The sequence below is a fragment of the Chelonoidis abingdonii genome, chromosome 4, assembly GCF_003597395.2.
Source record: "Chelonoidis abingdonii isolate Lonesome George chromosome 4, CheloAbing_2.0, whole genome shotgun sequence".
NCBI lineage: Eukaryota > Metazoa > Chordata > Testudines > Testudinidae > Chelonoidis > Chelonoidis abingdonii.
In genome coordinates this window covers 37,492,551-37,517,244 of record NC_133772.1, presented here as the reverse complement: position 1 = coordinate 37,517,244, position 24,694 = coordinate 37,492,551, and the positions used below count along the sequence as shown (strand labels likewise).

The following is a 24,694-nucleotide window of genomic DNA, read 5'->3' as shown; positions in this document are numbered from 1 at the left end:
TGAACTTCTTTCCAGATTTAAAAGCATCAGCAATACAGCAGCAGTCTTTCTGTAGTTTGTCCAAGGCTATGGAAATATGCTGAAACCTATCTTCTACTTAATCCTGACCCTGGCAGGTGACTGTCTGAACCATAAATCAGGAGGGACCGTCAGAGTTGCCAAGCCCTGCCCCCAGCATCACAAACAACTGCATCTTACTAATCCACTCATAAATTTGTCCAGCTCTCTTGAAACTCATTAAGTTGAATCAGCAGGTCCAATCTAGTCTGGGTCAATGGTAAATAGCTTTTCATTGGTCTAGTTGTCTTACGTACTTATATAGTCCCCATTGCTGCAGTGCCTCTCTGCCTTTTATTGTATTTATCCTCACAGCCTCTCAGTTATCCCTGTTTTACAGGTGGGGAACTGAGACAAAGAGTGGCTAAGGCCCAAATCCTCAAAGGTATTTTGACTCCTAACTTCCATTGAAATATCTTAGCTCTCTAAATCTGAGCCTAAGTGATATGCTTAAGGTCACCCACTAAGTCTTTGGTGGATCAGGAACTTGAAATGCCGTCTCTCCCGGGTCCAAGGGCTACTGCCTTTAACCACTGACCTATCCTCCTCTATTCATCAAAGATCTTCTCCCTTCTGTTCCTAAAAGACAAACTTTTCTCTGGCAGAAGCACTAGCACAACTGCTGCTAATTGATACCCTTGTTCACAGTTTCATTAGAGAGGCCAAGGATTGGCTGGGCCTGGAGAATAAATTTCCTCTTCCTAGAGGAAGTTCCTCCATGTCAGGGCAGAGTCATGTTTGTGCAGCACCAACCGTTGTGGCACATTTCATCAGAAGGAAATGCACTTTATTTAAAAGTGAAAGATGAAGGATTATTTTTAAAAAAATAAACCGCTTTTAAATTAGCAATAATTACCTCAGTGTGGGGCATCTCTGGAGTGGTAATGATCAGACAGGGCTTAGGACCTGAAGTGAACTTTTCTAGCGGGCATCCGGTCCCCAGAAATGTCCTGAGCTTGGTTCTTCAGTGCTTAGCTATGGTAAATTGTTGCTATTACAGAGTAATAACATGAACAGCATTTGATAGCCTAATATGTTGGCAAATTGCAAAGTGCCGATTTCCCAGACTGGTGCCCTATCACTTTGAAAGGGCTGTACTCTACTGTACTCTCTGATTGCGTATAAAGAGGGAGGTTGTCGGCTTATTATATTAGATCTCCAAAGGAGGTCTGGAAAAAACTAATAGTGTGTGCATCAATTTCCATGTAATTTCATCTTTCGTCTAAAAAACAAATTACATTTCTACTGTTATAATTACTTAGATAATCATACAAATACGAAGTAGTGCAGTGCTGGCTTCCTAAGTCTGCAGGCAGACAGCTCCAGTGTCTCTTCTGCTGCTTATGCAGACTGAAGACATTCCACAGGTTCATGCCCAATTCTTCTTTGAATTCTTGCAACCTAAAATGCATGTACCCAAGAAAGCTTCCAGCTTGTCTTATGAAGGTATATGTTTCAGACCCTGGAGATATTATGTTATCCTGACCACAGTAAGGTGGGACTGTAGGGTTGGTTCATTCTTTGCTGATGATGAAGATGGTGGCTGTGGGCATGGTAAAATAACTTTTATGTTCTTAGTATCACTGTAGTTAGTATCTTGAGCTCTATGGTCATACATGTTATGCATGTTCATTGAGACAGATTACAACAGAAGGCACATGGTTTCTGTAGTGCGTGAGGTCCTGCATGACATTCCCCATGGTGAAATGGATAAATGCCTAACATCTATGTCTCCCTTTCTACTCTGGTAATGTCTTATGCACTTGACTGTAGAGTTCCACACCTTTTCTTGTAGCAACCAGTATAGTCACACTACACTGTTTGAAGAAATCAGCTTCATCAGTGTATGGTTCTTGTGTAGGTCTATGGGGGAAGGAAGGAGGGCCAGCTAGGACGTATTCCTCTGCCAAACTAGAGGGGCCAGTTGTCAGGACTTGAAAAGAATTACCAGATACCTACTAGCTAGGGTAAAAAATAACTGCAACCTACAGTGTAAAGCAGAGGTGGGCGAACTATGGGCCACATCTGGGCCGCGAGACTGTCTTGCCCAGCCCTTGAGGTCCCAGCCGGGGAGGCTAGCCCCCCGGCCCCTCCCCCACAGTTACGCCACCATTCAGCTTGTGCCCACTCACCTCCCAGGCTTTCCAGTAAGCCAGTCCCGCTGCTCTGAGTGGCATGGTAAGAGAGCAGGAGCGGGAGGGGGGGTTTTAGATAAGGGGCAGAAGATCCTAGGGAGCAGTCGGATGGGGCGGAGGTTCCGGGGGCAGGGGAGAGAGGCGTTCAGGGAACTGGGGTGGTTTGATAGGACCGCCGGGTCTCCCACAGCTATCAGGGAGGCGGGAGTGTGGATAGGGTCAGGGAACGGGGGGGGGTTCGACGGGGTGAGGTCACAGGGGGACGGTTAGGGGTGGGGGATCCTGGGAGGGGGCGGTCAGGGGTCAAGGTGCAGGGGGGGTTGGATGGGTTGGGAGTTATGAGGGGAGTAGTCGGGGTGGGAAGTGGGGGGGCGGGAGCCAGACTGTTTGGGGAGGCACAGCCTTCCCTACCTGGCCCTCCATACAGTTTCACAACCCCGATGTGCCCCTTGGGCCAAAAAGTTTGACCACCCCTTGTTAAAAGGAACAAGAGTTGTGTATTAGACTGTATCTGACTGTATCCTGTTGTCATGCATCTTTCTACTTAATGTTTTAAAATGTAAATGTACAACCACTGCTCATCAAATAGCGACAAAAAAAATCTGAATATATTTGAAATCAACCTATATTATTCTAATATATTAGTAATCTGATGTCTAATATACAGCTGGTCAGATTCCACAGAGTATTATTTGAATACATTATTTGACGAATACAGATAAAATTAATCAAATGAATTATTTGCTGAGTGCTGTTTAACCATCCTGCCTTGTTACATTTCTCTTGGTTGTTTTTAGACCTTCTTTTTCTTCCTGTCTTCACTCCACTTGTTTGTATGATAAACTGTGGTGTATCTTTTCCTGAGCGCTCCTCAGTGTCTTTTCTTCCTTTCTTCCCCTATCCCTCCATTGTTCTTAACATCTTCCCATGTATCTTCTTTCCTTTTTTCTTCTCCTAAAACCTTTCTCTCTCTTACTTCTTTTTTCTGAGTTATCCCATTATTCCCACTTTTTCCCTATCCCCTCAGAGGAAATAGAAATAATATCAAATGCCTTACGGCCAAATGAACTAAATCTACTAATTGCATATGAATATGAAGTCTGGGAATGACCACAGGGGCAATTCTACTCCATCTTTCTTTTGGTTTCCTGGCTGTTGCAGGGAGGGTGTTTCTGCAGTTCTATATCTCTTTCAGCATTCGTATTTGGTTGGAGATAAATTATATTAGAATTGGAAAAGGTTCAGAAAAGGGCAACAAAAATGATTAGGGGAATGGAACAGCTTCCCATATGAGGAGAGATTAATAAGACTGGGACTCTTCAGCTTGTACTAAGGGGAGACATGATTAAGGTCTATAAAATCATGACCTGGTGTGGAGAAAGTAAATAAGGAAGTGTTGTTTATTCCTTTTCATAACACAAGAACTAAGGGGTTACCCAATTAAATTAACAGGCAGCAGGTTTAAAACAAACAAAAGGAAGTATTTTTTTCGCACAACGCACAGTCAGTCTGTGGAACTCTTTGCCAGGGCATTTTGTGAAGACCAAGACTATAACAGGATTCAAAAAAGAACTGAATAGATAAATTCATGGAGGTTAGGTCCATCAATGCGTATTGTCCAGGATGAGCAGGGATGGTGTCCCTAGCCTGTCTTTGCCAGAGTCTGGGAATAGGCGATGGGGTGGATCACTTGATTACCTGTTTTGTTCATTCCCTCTGGGGCACCTGGCATTGATCACTGTTGGAAGACAGGATACTGGGCTAGATGAAGCTTTTGTCTGATCCAATATAACTGTTCAATGAATATCTCCAATGCCTGCTTTTGCTGTTGCTCAGAGATTTTCTTGTCAGCGGCAGAATGAAATTGACCAGATTCTTGTAATTTTCACTGCTGCCCAGAGAGAGCTTGAAAACAGGTAGTGAAAATGGATAAATCTCATCAGTTTTCACTCTGGTGCTGCATGTGGGAACTCTGAGCAGCAGTCACCACATATGAATTGTCCGCAGGCTCAGAAAGGCTGTTTTGTTTGTTTGGAAAGTTTTCTTCACATCCATTAGAGATGCGTTACTTAGGGCTTGTCTACAGTTGGGGGAGGGATCGATCTAAGATACACGACTTCAGCTATACTGTTCGCCTAGCTGAAGTCGAAGTATCTCAGTTTGACTTACGTGGCTGTCCTCACGGTGGCGAGTCGACTGCCACGGCCCCTGTCAATGCTGCTTACTCCCCTCCTGCCGAGGTGGAGTACAGGTGTCAGTTTGCGGATCGATTTATCGCGTCTAGACGAGACGCGATATATTGATCCCCAATAGATCAATTGCTACCCACTGATCTGGTGGGTAGTATAGACGTACCCTTGTCTTAAAAATTAAAATCTTGATTGTGCAAAAGAAGACTGCACTTGTACTGGAAAGATTCTGTCTTACCCTGGACTAGTGGATTTTTTGAAGACTTACCAGTAGATCCCCACCTCCTTCATGGGAGAGCAGGGATCTACTTCCCCCAAGAACTGATCAACTTACAAATTGCTTTTTAAGTGTCATTTTTGTTTGTGTGCTTTCTTCAGTGTGCTCGCTAGTTTTTTTTAAAAGCTAGGGTCCTCTTTAGGAACATAGGACGTGCCAGACTGGATCAGACCAGTGGTTAATCTGGTCCAATATCTTTTCTCCAATGAGTTTTGATTGCTTCAAAGGAAAGTGCAAAAAATCCTTCTTTAAGCAGTTATACCCTCAAGGAAAGAGTTCTCATGACCTCCATTAGTTAGAGGTTGGCTCAAGCCCTGAGATGCACAGGTACCACAATAATGGAGCACTGTATAAAAGCCTACATAGATAGAAGCATGAGGGCTTCTGTTACTTCCAAAGCGATTTTAATTCTTAGTATTGTAACTCTGGATGCTTTGTTATGCATATAAATGTCCAATTCCAGCTCTTGGACACCATATATTGTGACAGTGATTTCCACATGCTAATTCTGTTTTGTCTAGGGAAAGGTATTTTAAACTTTCTGCCTTTAAATGTCGTTGAATGTCCTTTTGTTCTTGTATTACTTCACAGAATGAATAGTAGCATACAATATATTTTCTTTGTCTTATTCATCTGCTGTCTAAACTAAATAGTCCAAGGAAGAACTTCCAAATGAAGAGAGACTTGCTGTGTAAAGGATTGGAAAGCTTTAAGAGGCTCTTTCCCCACCTCCTTCCCCCGTTTGCTCCCTGTGTATGGTATTAGAGCTCAGGAAGATTGCTCTTGGAAGGCATAGGGAACTGGTGCTGTTTGATCTCTTGTGGTGGTAGGACTTCGAGCATCTGTGGCCTTTCTGACCTACTGTTTTGAGAGCACAGGTAGGAGTGGGGACAGGTTGTTGTGCATACTTGAGGCAAAGACTTTGGAAGAACACTATTATCCTCCCAATGGTGGCCTGAATATGATGCTCTCCATCTCAGGTTAAGCTTGCCTCCTGCATTACTACTTTGATGCTTCCTATTATCCCATGTTGCAGTATACTGGAAATGTCCTTTTTCATAGAGGTCATTTAAAAAAAAAAAAAAAAGCTTTGTGTTTCGGTGAGGATTGTCTTGTCTTGGATGCGTCGCTCAGCAGCTGAGAAGAATGAATGCAGTCTGCTTGGTTTACAGCAGAACAACAGGGAGAGGGAAGTGTTCGGGTGATGTCTTGTGTGCCAGTGCCTCTCTCAGCTGTTAATCACAATGTTGTTAGCTAGCTGTGAGCAGGAGGCACTATACGTTGTAGCCTTCTGATTTCAGTACTGGGAGTTGTACAATGACCTCTTCGTACCCATAAGGAGACATCTCTGTTTCACTTGAGGGGGAGGGGGTGGCTGTATGTGGTATGAAATTTTGGAACAATAGTCCAGTGAATAGCCACACTTAAAAAGTCAAATAACATATATTGTATGCTAGAATTTGACCTGGGAGGATTTTCCCTGGCAGTTAATCACCCATGATGGGGACAGGATGAAGCTGGCGGTAGTGGTTATAAAAATCAAGAGGAAAAACCTGTTTTATCGTCTAGAAAAGTCAGAATATGACTTGTGTTGTGCCATGCTCATGTTCAGTTTCTAGTATAGAAGTGTCTCTAGAAACTACAGGCCAGTACAATAAGAAAGCAAAACTTCATTTTCATCCTCCAGTTGGAATGAAGCTTTCAACTACTGCATGGGCAACAGAACAGTTAAGAATCTGTGGTAGAGAGAAGGGGGGTGTGTACTGTGGTACTTTTGGTGGGCATCCTAATGAGACAGGACGTCTGGGCGGTTCATCTGTCTAGGACAGGAGGTGACGCATGGTTTTTGTGGGCGAGAACTGAGAATGCAGGTCTCTGGGCTTCATTTTCAGCAGTCACAGACCTGATGTGTGACCTCACTGTGTCTCTTCCGTAAAATGGGAATAATACTGAACTGTTGATCAAGGTGCTGTGAGGATTAATTCATTAGCATTTGCAAAGCACTGGAGTGGAGGGGGGTGGGGGAATTGGATGGAAGGTGCTATATGAATGCAAAGGACAAAAACAGACTTGGTCCTTGAGTAATAAAGAATGGGTCCAGCTGGAGTGACTTTGGATTTTTATTTTTGCTTAAGCAAAATCGGTGCAGTTCAGATGCTGATCCCATTTTCATTTGAACCCTGGAAATTGGGGGCATCTGGTTAAAAGACCCCAGTTTGGCCCATCCCTAGGGCAATAGCTCCAGCTAGAGCTCTCACATAGGGATGTCCTCACTGCTGCCTGTACATCTCCCTGTTTGTTTAGCAGTGGTATGTCTGTAATTTAGTTTCCAACCTGGGGAAGATGTTATGCCCTGTGCAACAAAGAGGATGTTTTACTGTTACTGGGAGGAGGAAAGAGCAAGAACTGTGAGCAGGTAGCTAGGAGTGAAAGGAGAGAAGGGTGAGGCTTGTGCGAAGGTGTCTGTGATGGTAACCGGTTCCAAACAGAGACAGATTCTCACTCACACCTGGGATGATCAGAAGGAACATGTCTGAGTCTGTTTCAGTAGCTCTCTGCAGGAAGTAAAGTGAAGAGCGGAGGGAAGGGACGCTCCATGGGAAATGCCATTAACCAGGCTGCTGTTGTGTAACAGGTACAGCCGGCCATCCTGCCAATCCAGATTGAATCAGTTTACAGACAGCTGAGAGTGGGAGTATTCAGTGAATGTCGCCATGAAGGAAAGCAGAATCCAGTGAAAATATTCCAGAGAGATTCTTCCTGGTGAATGGTGATGTCTGGGGTGAGAAAGGACCTTGTTTTGAGCCTTACAGAGGTACCTGGTTCAGGAATGCTTTGTTAGAATGACAGATTATGCACATGCGAAAGAGACAGAGACCTTCTGTATTTGTCAGAGGTTGATTATATTCTGCTCAGGGGAGATTAACAGAGTGGTGGTTTGCTTTAGCAGTCAGGACTTCTTTATCAACCTGACCCAAAACAAAGAGGAAAGATCAGGACAAAGGGAAGGAGGTGGGGTCTGATTTGGGGTCCTGGGTAACTTTGCCTAGGCTTTTGTACTGTGGATGACCCACTTATACTGGGATACCTCTCCCTTGTCCCTGCTAGCTCCAAAGGAGATGCTCCTTGGATGGTCCTAGCTCACTCCTTTTTCCAGACACTGCAGAGATTGTGGCGTGTGTGTGTGTGTGTGCTCTCTCCCTGTACAGTACGCCCAATTTAGGCAAAAAAAGAGATGCTCGTGGTCTAGAGCTGTGTGGCATTGTTAGTCTTCATCTTCAAAAATGTGCACTTGCAAAATCAAGTATCAGGGTAGCCATGTTAGTCTGTATCCACAAAAACAACAAGGAGTCAGACTCCTTGTTGAAAAATCAAGGCATTCATTTCTCCCAAAACTTGTAAATTTGGAGCCAGGCCAAATATGTGTCCATTTCCCCCTGTGAAAATCACCTTTCCTGGGGGAAAGTCACAAGAGCTTGTGGCAAAACATGCTAAACCAGCAACTAATTTCACATCATGAGCCTTAGGCTGTAGCTATGATGCTGTGACAGCTCATGCCACCACGTATTACAGTGTTGGAGTCCCTCCCGGAACTGCTTGTTTCTAAGTTCATTTGGCGCTCTGGCATCTTTAACCCTTTGAGCGCAGACGCTTTGCAGCATGCAGGTTGAGCAGATGCTGGAGGGAGTGTGATATCTGTGTATGTGTGAGAGAGCGTGCACATGCACTGCATACTATTTTTGTAATGTCTCCAAAAGGCTAATAGCACATTTCTCCCCTAACCATCCTGTTTGAGTTGTGTGCAGAGAATGGAAGTGACTTGACCCTTGCAGTATTTTTCCCACACTCATTACCCTTGCCTCTTCCTGATTTGCATGAGGAGATATGAGGCCAGCAAACTAGCTTTTTACTTGAGGGGCTGTCCCAGTTTCCAAGCAGCCAGCCTGCGGCAGTGGCCTACTTCATGACTTGCTTTGATAGGCAGTAGCTGGCTTGTTGCTCCATTGATGTGGGAAGAGAGATGTAGATACCCATGCAGGACTGTGTGGGAAGGGTTTAGCTTTAGCTACCTGCACCAGGGCCTTGCTTATTGACAAGGAGTCTGAGCAACTTCCCACTTTGGGGTTGTCCCCTTCCTTTCTGCTTCTGCTGGAGATTGTCTTAGAAGGGTGTAATGATGTTCATTTAAACACTAGAGTGCCCATCTCATGCTCGCTGAGTGCTCTTTACAATATGTAAAATGCTGCAGTTGCCACCACTTTGTACTTAAAAACACCTGCTGTCCTGACATCAGATGAAGAGGCATTGTCTTTTTCCACCTAAAACAGACCCACTGGCTTTACCAACCAAAAGGGATGTGGGCCTCATCATGCACAGATGCCAGCACTTCTTGACTTTCATTGAACATTTCTGGTTGCAACTCAGGCAGAGAGGAACATCCGTTTATCCCTTGGAGACGTTGCCTCAGACCCACAAACGTGGCAAGCTCTGTCAGAATCTGAGCGACTTAATCTGTGGAGCAAATGGTTCGTTCCTCATGGCAATTCCGCTTTCAGGTGAAGGCAGCTTGGATTAATCATGCTGAACAGGTCTGCTGTGTACTGTTTAGCAGCTGCCATCATTTCAGTTGCTTGGAGTTGGATTGTGACTTCTGCCAGCTGGCTTCCAGCTGCCTTCCCCTCTTATTTAAACCATCACTAGTCTTCTGTAAACCACACTGGCCTGTGAGGGAGGAGCTAGGGAAAAGGCTATTTAAGAACAACTATTAATAGTGGTGGATACCAGGTTTGAATCATGTGCTGCCCGACCAATGAGCATGGTTATTTGGTGCTGCCACACATACCTCAAAAGCTTCCGGGACCCTCTGCCTGGACTATGATACTGGACCCTTGCCTCGAATGGGATAGTGGTGACCCAACCTCACACCAGAAGAGACTATGCTTGGTCCATGACACAGGTCTATTTATAACCTCACCTCGCTGCCTCCAATCCCTAGATCCAGAATGTGGCTGGTTATGTGGATTGCGTAGGTAACCACTTGGGATAGCCCAGTTCAGGTCACAGTAGCCATGAACTCCTGAGTTGATCTTAAAGAATCATCACCTGGGTGGATCCTGAAGTCACCAAACACCACCATCCATCTGGGCTTAGTACCTGTGCTGCTGTCTTGTCTAACCAGATCTCAGTTGTCGTTTATAATCTGAGCATGAGCTACAGCAGCTTTTATTAGCTGCTGATTTTGCATTCCTACATCACTCTGGATTCCTAACACACACAAACGTTGTTCTACTTTTGTGGCCATTGAAAGGATATAGCTGGCTTCCTGCATAAGAACCCCAGAGGCTGCAGAAGTCACCTGTGTATTCCTTCCTTGCCCTGAAGTCCCTACGCTCCTATCATATTGCAATTGCCCATTTCAGCAATCTGTCATTCCATGCAGGTATAACTAAATAACCCACTGGAGAAAAGTGTTCGTTGTGTTCTTATCTCTTTTCCCTAAACAGTCCTCTATCTGCCACTGTTGCAGGATGAAACTACAAAAGAAGTAATCGAAAGGAAACCCCAAGACCTTTACTCCTCAAATAAGGGTCCCTAAGGAATATACTCACCTTCCTCCCTATAATGAATCCCCCCAATTATCCCAACTGACCACAAGAGATTCTCACTTTCAAGGCCCGACCAGGTATTCCTCATTCTCAAACTTTTGCCTAGAGTGAGATAAAGGGAGCTGTAACCTTAGTTTATGGAGGCAAGAAATAGAGAATATTTCCTACCTATTCAATGCACCTACCTCCCCGCATCCCTGTGACAGACGCACCTACAGCCACTTCCCCAAATGCCCCACTCATTCCAATGTGGGAAGAGTCTGCTCCTCAGTTGTCCTCTGCTCATCTCCAGACTGAACTAATAACTCCAGGTGCCAAGCCATAGTGGTGTAGCAGCAGGAAGTGGAGTCACAGGGCTTGTGGGTAGGTGTGTCTCCAGAGGGCTCCCTGCCATTTTGCAGGTGGCATAGGCGGAGTGTGAGTGGAGTGAGAATGCTGTTGCTCCTTTTGCCCATCCACTCATTGCACGATGTCCAGCCCTAATTGAGAGGGAGACACCTTAGCGTGTGCTGTGAAGGAGCAGAATCCTGCTCTCCCCCCTGCCTCCTCACCTTCAGAAAATGCTCATCAGTCTTTGCAAGTTCACCTGCGGGTGGGGAGATGGTGGTGGTTTTAAGCCTGAGTAGCAAGGGAGAAAATCAAGGTTCAGTCTCCAGAGAGCAGGTCACATCCTGCACTTCGGTTCCTCTTCTGTTGTGAGGAGTGGACAGGGAGCCAAAATACATTTCTCGGAGGTGGCTGCTTAACCTGTAATCCTCCACTTCATGTTCCTTTCCAAAGCTGCCTAATACACTCCAGGCTGAAAGCAGCTCTCTGAAGCCTTTGTGAGGTGTGACTCATCGCAGTCTCCAGTGCACAATGAGTGTGCCCAGACCCACAGACAGCCACTCTTCCCACTGGACCAAGAGCTGGTGCATAAATTCTGTGGCAATTCTAACTGGTACTAGGCGCTTGGGGTGGTGAGGAGCTGGCAGGACTGAGCTGGGGAACAAGGAGATGCTGGAGTGGGGTGTCCAGGTCTGTAAAACATTTGATGGGAGTACAGTGGTTTCACAGCTGGGCTGGGGCTTGGATTCTCTGGTGAATCGTGTGAGACGAGTGTGTGCTAAATGGGACTGGCCATGAGAGAGTTTGCACCTGCCATTACTGTCCTGAGGATTGGCTTGGTTTCCACTTGCATATATCTAGTGCGGAGTGCCCTAGTAGATCTGTCTTAGAGAGAGAGAACTGTGGGGTTAAGTGGTACTTAAGACACTATGGGTTGCGTCCCATATTCTAGACACATGTTTATATACAGGACCTGGAGACTTCTCTAATGCCTGATGGACTTAGTACCCCAGACTGCCCTCTGTCTTTGAAGAAAGATTGTTTCGAGAGCCTGGGAGCTTAACACGACTTAGAAATCTCAGAGAATGTAGCACTGGTCCCAGGCACCAGCTGCATGGCAGGCATCAGGGCTCTGTGGGGCTTGCTCTTGTTGGCTGCATTATTGTAGCACCAAAGGGTCCCAGCTGTGGATCAGGGCCCCGCTCTGTTGGGCGTGGCCCCAGGTATAACAAAGACAGTCCTTGCCCCAAAGAACTTACCATCTAAGTATAAGGTGAGACAACAGATGCATGCAACAAACGTGTGGAAGAGTGCAAGGAACCAATAAGCTAATGCTGGTCAGCATGATGAGCAGCAATTATATTGCTTAAACTGCAGTTCTGGTCTGAAAAATGACAACGCGAGTATCCCAGCCTCTGATGTGCCGTTGTCAATTTACCCAGGCAGCAGGCTGAGGAGACGGGGTATTTCCACCAGGCCTGGCTTTTGCTCAGCCACGCTGTATGAAATGGCGGCATTATTTCGTGGCATATGCAGAACTATAGGGAAATGTGGTCTGTGACAGAGGCAGCAATCTCCAGTCTCTGGCATGAAAATGAATGCTGAATGGAATTGCCTAATTCCTTATTGTCTAGTTGCATAATGGCACCACCTACGGGTCCTAACCAAGATGATGGCCCCATTGTGCCAGGCAGCGTACACACGCACAACGAGAGAGTCCCTGCCGCAGGGAGCTTGCAGTCAATACAGACAGGACAAACAAAGGTTGGGAGAGAAGAGATGATATCCTTATTGTACATATGGGAAACTGAGGCACAGAGCAATTAAGCGACTCACCAAAGGTCACACACAGAGTCAGTAGCACAGTTGGGACTCAAAATCAGGTCTCCTTTGTCTCAGTCCATTGCCTTAACCATAAGATCACTCTTCCTCTTCTGTTAATAATCAGTGAACTTTAAAAGTTTCAGAATTCAGGTTCAAAGTACCCAAATGTTTAGATTCTTAAGTATTCCACTGAAGCACTGGGTTGCTAGGCTGTTCTGACCTATTTTTTTTCTCATGGTATTTCAGCATTTACACTGTGGCCTGAACTCAGAAGGACAGAAATTCAAAATAATTGTGGAGAGGAAGAAGTTAGATTCTACGAACTTCAAGTTTAAAAAAAAAAAAAGTATTTGGACAAGTACAAATATAGATATGCATATCTGGACTTAAAAGTAATGAGAGAGGGGCCCACTTTCTGTGCAGATTCAACAATCTATAACCAGAGGACAAGTCTTTAAGAATAAATGATAAATGACAGCTGTGTGAATTGGTAATCTTGCTCTCCCATATACTAGAACTATACTAGTGCTCCTCCTCCCCCCAGCAGCTCATGTGAGAAACTCTGAAGTCCTTCAGCCTAAGACCTACAGACTTTATAAACTCCCCAGAGTGTTCTTACACTTTGAGGTTAAAATATCTGTAGCAAATAACTCCAAAATGAACCATGCTCCTATCCCCCAGATACTTCAAGGCACTCTTTACAGAGAGGCTAGTTAATTAAAACAAATGTGGGATAAATGGACCAAGTCTTTTATGAGTAATGGCTTTCCAAGGAAAAGTTAGATCTTCTAGAAGCTAAGTCTTTCATTTATTCAAACTCCTCTCCCAGTCACTTTGGTTGATTAAATGGGCACTTTCCAAAACAACACCCCTCCTAAGTGAAATTTTTCACATGTGAAAGCAATTTTTTGTGCAAGGTAGAGTGTAGGTGACAACTTGGCTTAGAATAGAAAGCTATATATAAACTTAACTATTGAATTCTTACCATGCTTCCACGAATAAGCCTCACAGCACCTTTCTGAGGTAGATTGGGGATATATAGTGATAGCGTGTCACACCACTGAAGTACACTGGCCTACTACTGAGCAGCTGTCTAACAGCACAACAGTTTAGGAGACACAGTGAATAAAGGTAGTTCATCTAGATGAAACCAGAGAGTGATGTTGAGCTGCTCAGAGATGTAATTACCCGAGAGGGAATTCGGCTAGAATTTTGGGATTGACATTTTTATTTCCTTTGAAAGTGTCTAGGGCAGGGGTTCCCAGACGGGGGGTACATGAGACATCTTTGAGGGGTATGTGGGAGAAATTGTGTGATGGTGGATTTTATTATTTCATTTCATTTTCATAGGCTACTCAGGTGAAACTTTAAAACTCTGTGGGAAATTGTTATATAAAATACAGTAGTTAATTTACTTCAAGATGTACCAGTGAGAGAACACACATGCTGACATACAGAGCCCTCACCTCCAATCATCATACAGTGTAGGTTCAATTGCCCAGCAACTATGCAGTGTAACAGAGGTCAGAACTTAGTGGGGCAGGGGTTTTTGGTTGTATATGTTGCACTATACATCTGCACATAACAGTGAAATGTGGGCAGATGGCTAAAGATAGTTGGTGTTAAGAAGAACTCACAAAGTATCAGTGATGAGAAGGGTAGGGGGGATGCGGGCAGCTGGGAGATCTAGAAGGGGATATGCAGTAAGAAATGTTTGGAAACCGCTGGTCTAGTGGAGTCTTTAATGACCATAAGTAGCTATGGTGTTGGTGTTCTATACGTCCTAAAAGATAGGACCTCTCACTGTATGGTGTTTCCTTGTACCTTGCTGAGTCAGTTGGTCATTGTGGACTCAGTAATAGTTGTTCTCTGGTGGTCTCCAACCCAAGTACTGACCAGGCCCATACTGTCCAGCTTGTAAGATGTGATAGGTTTACAGGGTAAGGTGGATGGCTATAGGCCATAATAAAGGCAGATATGTGTTCTTAAAGACTTGTACTTTGGTTACAGAATGTCTGAATTTGTACAAAAAATGGGCCTCTCGCTGTTTTATCTTACTGGTGCCGGCAAATAAGAAATGAGGAGAAAAGACTCTCTTGTCTGCCCCTACTTTGGCCTCTAGTACATGCAGGTACAGTTCTGTATAATGTGGACCTGTCCCTCCAGCTCTGTCCTCTTGGGATAATGTGATTCAGATGCCAGACTCTTTAAAGAGAATAGTTGCGCTGTTGGTCCCCCTTCTCACAGACTGTGCCATGCTCCAGACTGCATTGTTACAGCAGGTAAATGGTGGTGCAGTCTCTGGAAAGAAAAACTGTTTTGCATTATCAGACTTGTGTCAATGGACTTTCATTCAGGGCTGCAAGGCTGGAATAAGAAGAGGGTGTTCAGAACTTGGAGGGTTTCCTGGAGGCAACAGAGCTGCCTTATTTATATGAAGTTGGCTGATGGGCCATGCTGTACAGAATTGCCACCTCTATGAGCTACTGATTCTCGGAGGCAAGTACTGTCACAAAATCTTCACAACCTTAAGCAGCAGGCCAGGAGTACCTGGCAGATAGTATTGGGACATGGAGAGGAGGTATACTGAGACTTAGAGGAAATGAGGTGATTAAAGAGAAGGAAGCTTGTGGCTGTTCCTATAGCCCAGTATCAGAAACACTGAAGAGGAGGGTTGCACGCAACAGATCAGTGGGAAGCATGGTACAAAGTGCATCTGGACCATTCTGCAGGTGCACAGTCATGGGTCAGACTTGGTAGTGTTGCACTGGGGTCTGATCCGCACGATTGGGTCAGGCCAGTAGTCAGCACAGTGTCTCATTTAAGAAGTCATCTGAAGTTTCCATCTCTAATTTTCCCATTGAGATGCCTAGAATCAGGTTTATTCATTGCACAATCTAAAACAACACTACTGCAACCCCAGCATGGATCTCTGAAAGTCAGATGTTCCTGCTCGCTATCAGTGAATGTTGTGGGATCAGTATTTGGTTGGCAATTGTGTTGATATGCTGGGCTAAATGGGTCCAACTCTCTCTTCTGCAGCTGTGTTGGCTCTGCTGGGATGATGGGAGAAAGCACTTGTTTTTTTTCAGCACGTTGAAGAGACTCAATTTAGAGTCCGAAGAGATACGAGGAAGCCAATGAGGGCAGGAGGAGGTGGTGGTGGTAGGGGTGGGGGAACTTTACTTGCAATAATAGACTCTTTCTGGGAGTTTATTTGAACCTGGCCCTTCCCTTTTGTTTTCCTCTGAAGTCTTCAATACAGTCTCTCTCCAGGCAAATGTCGTGTAGTCCCTATGTTTATTTTTCCTGTTTGGAGTTGATGGCCTCTCTTAATGGTTTATTCCACATGTTTATCCCACTGTCACAGGAAAAATGACTCTGCCTGCACTCCCTGTTTGCTCTTAATTTCCTCATTTTCTGTAACATCAGGGCTGATGGCTCAAGAATCGTTTACAATAACTTCTAAATCTCTCCTGGCCAGTCCAGCAGCATGACACTTCCTTTTAATGTGTATTCTCTGCTTTGGCTTCGTGCCCCTAGACTCATCATTTTACATTTGTCTGCATCAAAACTACAGTGTTGCCAATCCCAAAGGATCATATATCAGAAGAAGTAATGAAAGGTAAAAAGAGAGACACACCCTGAGACCAGTTTAAAAATCTGAGGCCCCCCTGGAGTGTCTTTTTAAAAATTTTTTTTATTGATATTGTCTCATCCACCCAGCATGCATGTTAATTGTATCTTCCCCTTCTCCCAGCCCTGTTCTTCTGTGTCTGTCTCTCCTGCTCCAGTCTATGAATTAACATCTGCCAAGTAAACCTACCAGAATCTCCAGACACCACTATTCTTGTTGCACATAGTGGCTGGAGACCTGTAAATTTCACTATTCCTACTGTGGGCTCAGAGGGGAGGTTACACTTGCAACAGTTTTCAACTTAAGTGTCTCCTGCTTGCCCCCTACCCCTACCCCCTTGCCAAATGACCTAGATTCCCTCTGAATCTTGTTACAGGGGAAATCTTGCTGAATATTCTCTGTATAAAATAGGACCGTTTCCAGGCATGACCTGTCTTGCTATTTGAATTACAATAGCACCTAGAGGCCCTGCTTGGGGATAAAGACTTTTGTGTTAGGCACTGTACACGCACAATGAAAAAATAGCCCCAACCCCAAGGAGAGCGTACAGTCCAAGATGAAAGACAGTGGATGGATTCAGTAAATAGATGAGGATAGTGCAAGGTGACAGTGAGACAGTTAGGGACTTACTTAGAGGCTTCCTCTTCTTGTCCTTTCTGAGCTCTGTGCATCTTTCCATCTGCTCTTCTTGCCTTCCCTCCCCCAAGAGGCAGTTTCCTCATCTGGTGACTTGCTAGCCCTGAGCCAGTGGAATGTTGGTCCTGGACTTCACTAAATATCTCCTGGGAGTTGCTGCCCTCCTCCCTGTGTATGGCGCCAGTGGGGAGCTCTCCCAGTGTCTGAGTGCATGATTATTTTTTTAAATCTGATTTAAACTCATAAATGGCAATAAATGTAACCTAATGAGAAACACAGGGACTCAGTTTCCTATTCTAGCTAAACTATGTTCAGTGTTCTGCCACTCTTGCCCCTCCTTGTATTCTGGGATTGCCCAGCCCTGGCATAAATTAGGGTAGCCTCAGGGCTGCTGTAATTTGCACTTTGCTGCAGTGACACCCTGAGGGCCAGTGTGGCAGGTGGGAATAGCAGGAACGCAGTGGTGGTCTGTCCATGTTCCTGCCACTGTGGGTGAGGAGGTGTGGTGGCGCAGAGCCAAATATACCAAGGAAGCCCCTAAGCTAGGGATGTTGCTCAGAAAGCAGATCCAATGTCTCCATGGCTGCATTGTGCAAAGAGAGAGGGGTAAACTGGCTTTAGAGCAATGGAGACTTAGGGCTGCTAATACTGTTTACTGTGGTTTTACAGCCTGTTAGATCCAAGCCATCACTTATTGCTCTGAAATCCCTGTGCTGCTCGTGCAGAGCAGCTGGCGATAGAGCAAGAAGCCTCAGGTATCAGCCCTCTGACTTTTGGTGGATTTAAGTGAGTCCCTCATTGTAGCCTCTGTCCTTGCAGTGAAAGGCTGCATGGTGCTCCCTTCAGAGCGCTCTCTCATTCTTGCTTCTCGCCTGAGACCAAACCTGCTGCTTCCCAGTACTGCCAGCACCCTCTGGTTTGGGTAGCAAGCTGCCAGGAATGGAAGACTAGGATCGGGGTGTGAGATGCTGAGAAGATGCACTTTCTGTATATAGACTTGCAAGGCATTTCCTGCAAACATCCCTGTTGTGTGAGGCACTGTACAGACACACAATGAGAGACAGTCTCTGTTCCCTGGGTGTTAAGTCTTAATAATAAATTATAGAAGGATGAGTGTGCTGGCAATGTCAAATTTTTTTGCAAGAGCCGGAAAAGGATGTAGAGCTGGATGGTGGGGCAAGACCTGGTAAAATGAGTGGAATTCTGCTGGCTGTATGAGTTTTCCCTTTGATCAAAAGCACTTGTTCCATCATGCCTGTTTTTGCAAAGGTTAGCCCAGTGGGCATGGCGGCAGGAATGTGGTGCACCAAGCATTTTGAAAGGAGTATTGCTAAGGAATCTGCCAGGGGAGTAAACCTATGGAGTTCAGTAGCTAACCTCTGAAGACTTTTTCTCTACAGTGGATAATACAGCTGGCATCATCAAATTGCATTTCATGCCAGGGGGTGGTGCCAAGTTGGTCATTTCACCCCGAGTGTCATGTGTGCATCACTAGCAGGATCAGAGTTGCAATAGAAACATGTCTCTTGGCATCCAGCCTCTCTCTCTGGTGTTAGGTGGACTTGTGCCAACCCAAAGGTGCTGGAGAGATTTCATTGACTCATGTCTTCCTCCAGCAATCTTAGTAATACTTCTAAAAGGGGCTTTTACAAACCTTTCCCCTCTCTCCACCCCCACCCACCTGTCCCTACTTGCAGTCAGGGCACGGATGAGCACGCTCCCCTCTGCTTCCAGAATCTATCTGCCATGGGACAGAGAGACCTTGTGCAATGAAGGGTGAAAACATAAGACAGCATTCGGTAAGGAGCACTTCAGGGTGGTGGGTGGGTGAGCGTGAGAGAGTGTGTGTGTGTCAGTCATTGCCCAATAGTTAAAAAAGCCTGTGTGTGTTTCTGCTTTGATATTTTCACTGTTGTCCTTCCCCCACTGAACTCTGGTACAATAAATAGTTTTGTCTTTTGATGATTCTCACAGCAAAGTGGTGTCTGGCAAAGCATCAAGTACTCTGAGACATGCACATAGCCCCTCAAGGATGGGGAGAACCTTCGCTTCATTTAGTCTGTCATCCCGTCACTTGCAATTCCTGCTTCTTACCAGGTGGATCAGTGGACAATGCCTATAAGCCCATCTCTTCTAGCAGTTCGTCTATATCTGCTGCCATCATTTCTCCCAGTTAAATGGGGAAAACAAATGGCCAAAGCCACAGAGAGACGTTAATTCAGGCCTTTTGGTTTACAAGACCAGTGCTGTAACTCCTGAGCTCTCAACCTGTTGTGTATGATTGCACAGTACTCTGCTCTGCTCTTTTATGATGCCATGCCGATAGGCATTGTGCAAAAACTTAAGCTAGATCTGTGTAGGCAATGAAAGGAGCATAGTTCCTGTAATTCTTAACGTTGGCCATGGCTGCATAGAGCTCATTTTTGTTGGTAAGGAAAATTGTCGTTGTTGGGTTTTAGCCTTTTGGCCTGATCGTTGTTTTAAATTTGCTTCTGTTTGGATATGCCCTCCAGAATGTGCTTGTTGGGTTATTCATTCCTATGGCGTCAATTTAAAAAAAACACCAAAAACCTGTATGGGAAGACAGTAGAAACTAGTGACAGGACAATTTGTAAGATAATGGGAGATGCTTAGTGACTTAGCTAATGGGTCAGATGCACTGACATTTGATAAATGGTTGGAATCAGCATGACCTGAGCATAATTTGGATAAGAAGGTAGGTGTGTGTGGGGGAGGGGGGAGAAGATTTGGTTGCTACCTGAATCTTTTCCTGTGCTTGTTGAACCCCTGGTATAATTCTGTTACTACAAATAAGAGGGCAGTGCCAAATCTAGCCAGAAAAAACTCCTAGGACTTTATCTTTAGAGGTGCTGAATGCCAGCTGTCCCTACCATAGGCAGTAATAGTTGCACCTTCTGTACAAGGGCAGAACTGAACCTGTAGGAATTATATAACACTTTGTAACTTTGAAAGAGGGGAAGGGATGGTCCGGTAGTTAGTCTGGGACTCCGGAGACCTGGGTTCAGTTCCCAACTCCACCACAGACTTCTGGTGTGACCTTGGGCAGGTCACTCGGGCTGTGTGGCTCAGTTCCCCCATCTGTCACATGGGGATAATAGCATAGGTGTGCTGAGAGGATAAATGCGTTAAAGATTGTGATGTGCTCAGATGCTATGGTAATGAGAGACACATGAGTAACTAAGATAGAAAGCAGTTTGCAACCATTAGCTGAGGTTCCTCAAAACCATATGAGGTAGGTCAGTATAATCCTGTTTTAAATAAACAAAAAAGGACTGGAAGTGGATGGAAAGCTTAAGTGACTTGTCCAATGTGATAGACTGAATCAGTGTCAGAGTCTGAAGTGGGTTTTCACCCACGAAAGCTCATGCTCCAATACATCTCTTGGCCTTAAAGGTGCCACAGGACTCTCTGTTGCTTTTTACCGAGTCTGAACTGAATCTCTGTACATTGGGGTGGGCGAACTTTTTGGCCACGTCGAGGTTCCAAAACTGTGTGGAAGACTGGGTAGGGAAGGCTGTGCCTCCCCAAACAGCCTGGTCCCCGCCCCCTATCTGCCCCTCCCATTCCTGCCCCCCCTCAGAACCCCTGACCCTCCCTGTTCCTTGTCCCCTGACCGCCTCGATTCCTATCCACACCCCTGCCTCCTGACAGACCCCCTGGGATTCTCATGCCTATCCAACTCCCACCCCTTTACCATGCCACTCAGAGCACCAGGACTAACAGCTGCGCTGCCTGCCTGGAGCCAGCCACACAGCCGCGCTGCCTGGCAGGAGCTTGCAGCCCCACCACCCAGAGCACTGGTGGCACAGCAAGCTGAGGCTGCGAGGGAGGGGAAGGGAGCTAGCCTCTCTGTCCGGGAGCTCAAGGGCCGGGCAGGACGGTCACGTGGGCTGGATGTGGCCTGCGGGCAGTAGTTTGCCCAACTCTGCTGTAGATCCCAGGGAGAGGTTCTTGCTTTAGGAGGCTTTTGGTTGATATTTTCTCTCTCACAACTCTTATCCCCGAGGTGTAGGTGGATTTTAACTTTAATTGTTTAAAGGCAGGTGTTTGTTCTCTCTCTCTGTCTCTCATGTTTACTTAAAACACATCGTGTGCTTTTGTTACCATTGTGCCATTGGTATTTCTCATCACTTTGCTATTTTGAACCAGCCTGCTGTGGTTGGGAGCAACTTGTTGTTGCAGGTTAACCCTCATAGAGAGTGTCAGGGAGCTTTTTTCCTCTAGTGGTTGTGGATGGGAAGCCATTTAATATACATAGCACTTACAATTGCTCTTTCTATGAGATCTGCCAGGTGGAGTCTCTGCCAGCCAATCCTACTAGCAAGTTCATTTACTGGTGTGTGGCTACCAGACCAAGAGGTCCCTAAACCACTCAAAGAGCAACAGGTCTAGTAGTAAAGCAGTGAGCTGTCTCACTCCTTTACACCAAATGTCATCAGAAGATAGTGTAACACAGTGGTTCTCAACCTTTCCAGACTATTGTACCCCTTTCAGGAGTCAGGGTATGCAAGACAAATCAAAGTTTCACCTCATTTAAAAATGACTTGCTTACAAAATCAGACCCGCAAATACGAAAGTGTCACAGCACACTATCACCGAAAAATTGTTGACTTTGTCATTTTTACCATAGAATTATAAAGTCAATTGGGATATAAATATTGTACTTACATTTCAGTGTATAGTCTATAGAGCAGTATAAACAAGTCATTGTCCATATGAAATTTTACTTTGTATTGACATTGCTAGTGCTTTTTTTTGGTAGTCTGTTGTAAAACTAGGCAAATATCTAGATGAGTTGATGTGCCTCCGGGAAGACCTCTGCGTACTCCTGGTTGAGAATCACTGGTGTAACAGAAGTAAAGTTATTGTAGCAGAATGTTGTTGCAGGATCAGTGCCTGCTGATTTGGAAATAAAAATGCAGGTCTGTGCTATCTGAGCCTTGTTCACCCTGGACATAGCATAGAGCTTTATTTTTAAAGCATCCTAACCCATCTTATCTCACTTTATGATTTTGTACAGTCTTCCACCATCATGTCTCCCAGTGTCTTTCATGTTAACTAGATTGGCAGTTAACCAAGTCCCAATCTCTTTTTTTTTTTTTTTTTTTCCAGGTTATCGAAAGCTCTGCTTGAAATAGTATTGTCATTTTTATTTAAAGGGTCAGGTGTGAGGAGGCTCCGAAGAACTGGTTGATGTTGTAAATATTCTTGTTTCAGTAAACAGAAAAAAATCAAATAAAGCAGCTTCTTTGCAGCAGGAGGAGGCCGTTACCCTTTGATGCATCATATTCTGTGTCGCAGGCTACTCCGTTTTCTGAAATGAAGCGGTCCCAGCAGAGCAGGGCTCAAGGATGCTGTCTGTGTACAGTTATCTGCCTCCCTAGAAGCTACAGGTAGCCTTGCCTAATTTAAATAAATACTAAATCAATTCATTCTAATAGCCGATCATGGAACATTTCAGTACATTAACTTGAGGGTGCTTCCCAATAAAACAGATGGACAAAGTTTTTTGCCTGAGGGCCACATTGGGGAATAGAAGTTGTGTGGGCGGGCCATGAATGCTCATAAAATGGGGGTTGGGATGCCGGAGGGGGTGAGGGCTCTGGGGGTGTGGGCTTTGGGGTGGGGCTGGGGATGAGGAGTTTGGGGTGTAGGAGGGTGCTCTGGGCTGGGACTGAGGGGTTCGGAGCAGGATCAGGGCTGGGGCAGGGGTGTGGGAGGGGGTGAGGGTTCTTGGGTAGGGCTGGGGATGAGGAGTTTGGGTGTAGGAGGGTGGTCTGGGCTGGGACTGAGGGGTTCAGAGGGCGGGAGGGGGATTAGGGCTGGGGCAGGGGTGCAGGAAGGGGTGTGGCTGAGGATGAGAGGTATGGGGTGCGGGAGGGTGCTCTGCTGGGATCGAGGGGTTTGGAAAGTGGAAGGAGGATCGGGGTTGAGGCGGGGTATGGGACATGGGGAGAGGCTCAGGGGTGCAGGCTTTGAGTGGCACTTACCTGAAGCGGCTCCCAGAAGCAGTGGCATGTCCCTTCTCTGGGTCCTAGGCGTGGAACAGCCTGCGACCCTCTGAGTGGGGCCATGGCATGGCTTCTGGGAGCCGTGTGATGTAGCCCCCGATCTGGCACCTTGGCTGGAGCTCGTGGGCCGGGCCATAGTTTGCCCACCCCTGCAATAAATGGTTATTGCAGCAACTTAAGTTTGGCCAAAACTTTGTATTGGTCCGGGGGAATATTATGTACAGCGTAAGATCCATAGAAATGTTTTCACAATTAAAAAAATCTAGTGAAAAAGGTGGCTTCCAATTAAATGCACTTTTCCTTGCAGTGTTTGAAATCCAGACATCGTAGCACTGAGAATTTGTGGAAGAGAGACTGTCATCATTGATTTTTCCCCCCTCTTGCCCCCCCCCAAGTGACGTGCGATATTGATAGTAAATAGAGTGACAAGCAAACTGGATTTAAAAAATTACTGCCATCTCAATAATTGAAGGTGTTACTAGTAACACAGATAAAGATGCTTGTTTATGATTTTGGGTCGAATGTCCCTTTTAACAGGGTAACAATCATAATTGTAGGCTAAAAAGTACCCAGGTTTGTCCTCAGAGGGTACATCTACGCTGCAGTAACAGCTCATGTCAGCTGACTCAGGCTCATGGGGTGTGAGGCTATAAAATCGCAGGGTAGTCGTTCAGGCTTGGGCTGTAGCACAGTACTGCAATGTTTGGGGATGCACGCACTGCTTATGTGGAAACAAAGCTGTGTTCACTGAATTTATTCCTGTACTTTTTAAGATCCATAAAAACATTTCTAATAATAATATTTGGCTTCATAAAAAATTAACCAGAAAACCAAACCTAGAATTTTAGGCTTGCGCCATCTGACAGTCTTAAACCCTTCTGCATGTTTATGGAGAAGGCACAAGGTTTTAAATTTCCCAAAGGAAGGGAGAGGCTGCAGCCCGACATGTGAGTTTAAAAGTCAGAACTAAACTTGCAAGTGTCCGATGAGATTTGGCAATGTAAAATCTGCCAAAGGAAGATGAGTGACCTGAAAGGGATACGTCCTCAGCTAATTTACACCAGCTGAGAATCTGGCCTAGCATATTTTAATTCAGAGCATTAGTCAGCCTTTATGCTACAGGAGGTTTTAAGAGACATTCTTACAGTTTCATTTTGTTGTTTGTTGTTTGTATTGCTGTAGCATCTAGGGGCCTCGTCCTAAAATAAGACTTCACTCTGTGGGACACTGTACAAATAGATCGAGACATCCCTACCTTGAAGATTTTACAGTCTAAAAAGTCAAGACAGCAAAAAGATGGAAGGGAAAATTGAGGCCCAGAGGGTGCCCAAGTTCCCACAGCAGATTCCAGAGGTACGATTAGGACCCAGGTCTTCCAGGGTCCTATCTGCTAAACTAGGCTGCCTCTCAATTTTATATTCATTTTTCTCATCTTTAGTAAATAACAACAGCAGAAGCTGGGATTTTTCAAAAGACACAGTAGATGTTTTTCTAGCTTCCCATACCATGATGATGTGGAAGCCAGAAGGTGAAACTGAGAGCTGCAGAGACATTGAAAGAAACCCAAAGGTAGCAAATATAAAACCAGAAAAAGGAAATAGTTTCTGCCCACTATACAATTCAACGGTGGAACTCATTGCCACAAGATGTCATTGACACCAAAGAGCTTAGGAGGACTGTGGAAAAAGACTTGATGATTTTATGGACATAAGAACATCTGTAGTAAGAACTTAATTTCTGAGCTCTTTGGGACAGGGACAATGTCTTTATTCTGCATTTGTGCAGTGCCTGGTGCAGTGAGCTACTGGTCCATGACTGGGGTTGCTAGGCTCTACTACTAAATAACAACAATCCTGGGTTCAGAAGGGGTACAGACTCTCCTGCTTCATGCACAAGTCAACTTCTACCTAATGGGGGTTCAGGAAAAACTTCCGCAGTAGGCCAGTTATACTGCGGGTTTGTTGCTCCTTCCTC

The 24,694-nt window shown here is 45.3% G+C and overlaps 1 protein-coding gene across 4 annotated transcripts in view; it reads left to right on the top strand.

The window, feature by feature from the left end:
• The window catches only part of HRAS (HRas proto-oncogene, GTPase), a 76,187-nt gene that overhangs the window by 5,070 nt on the left and 46,423 nt on the right, over window positions 1-24,694 (top strand). The window contains exon 2 of one of the 4 annotated variants that reach the window (XM_075065061.1): window positions 398-442. The exons of the other annotated variants lie outside the window; for them this stretch is intronic. The gene's annotated coding sequence lies outside the window, so the exon portion shown is untranslated. The remainder of the gene's footprint in view (window positions 1-397; window positions 443-24,694) is intronic. 4 annotated transcript variants of the gene reach the window in all.